The sequence below is a fragment of the Crocuta crocuta genome, unplaced genomic scaffold (assembly GCF_008692635.1).
Source record: "Crocuta crocuta isolate KB4526 unplaced genomic scaffold, BGI_CrCroc_1.0 scaffold1307, whole genome shotgun sequence".
In the NCBI taxonomy this organism is placed as follows: domain Eukaryota; kingdom Metazoa; phylum Chordata; class Mammalia; order Carnivora; family Hyaenidae; genus Crocuta; species Crocuta crocuta.
The window spans coordinates 405,031-406,034 of record NW_027533394.1 but is presented as its reverse complement, the minus strand read 5'-3'; the positions used below and the strand labels follow the sequence as shown (position 1 = coordinate 406,034).

General features: G+C 48.1%; 1 protein-coding gene across 1 annotated transcript in view; it reads left to right on the top strand.

Annotated features, from left to right (window-relative positions):
* The window catches only part of HUWE1 (HECT, UBA and WWE domain containing E3 ubiquitin protein ligase 1), a 75,536-nt gene that overhangs the window by 74,270 nt on the left and 262 nt on the right, over positions 1-1,004 (top strand). The gene's annotated exons all lie outside the window — the stretch shown is intronic.

The following is a 1,004-nucleotide window of genomic DNA, read 5'->3' as shown; positions in this document are numbered from 1 at the left end:
ACATCGAGGCCCCACAGCCTCCACCACTCCTAATTCCACTTCTATCTTCCTGCTTTGGTCATTGAACAAGCATTTATTGAGCATGTGCTGTGTGACAGGCTAGGGATGCAAGCAGTGAACATATGAGATGTAAATAGCTTCCTGCTATCATGAAGCTGACATTCTAATGGGGAAGGCAGACAATAAACACATATATCAGGGAGTGAGTGACGTATTTTCTTTTCTGAAGACAAATACAGATGTAAAAAGAGAGTTGGTGGGGAGGCTATGTTAGCTGAGGTGGTCAGAGGAAGGCCTTTCTGAAGAGATGATATTTAAGCTTAGAAGACCTGCTTGAAAGAAGCAAGAGTATAAACCATCGGAGGATCTCAAGGAATAGTGTTCCAGGCAGAGGGAACAGCCAGTGTAAAGGCTCCGAACTGGGAATTCACATGGCATCTAGAAGGAAGACCAGTGGGGTTCTAGAGAGGTGAGCGATGGGAAGTGTCCTGAGAGTTGAGGTTAGAGAAACAGACAGGGGCCAGATCCCAGGCTTTAACTGTGAGTAAGGTCAGAACTACCAAAGGGAATATATTGCACAGAAGAGATGTGAAGCAGACCTCACATGCTGGTGAAAAGTAGGCGGGAGGGGCCAGCGTGGAGGCCGGGGAAGCCTGAGGAGTCTGCAGCTGCCCTCTTCCAGGCGGAACAAGGGTCACCAGAGTCACCAGCGAGGACTCTGAAGAGTCGTAAATCAGCTTACGCAGGGTTAGGGGAAACAAAGCATTGTTAAAGGGAAAGAGGACTGAAGGCCTAAGGTAAACCAGAGCCTCCTCTGAATAATGATGGTGGTGATGATGGTGGTGGTGGTGGTGGTGGTGGTGGTGATGATGATGATGATGATTTCCTTGTCTATTTTTCACCGTGAGCATGTATTTTTACAACTGAAAATAAATAGCCTAGTTCCAGTGGGCACGCCCTGCTCCCTCCCAGATGCAATCTCTGGGATCTAGAAGCGTCCCACC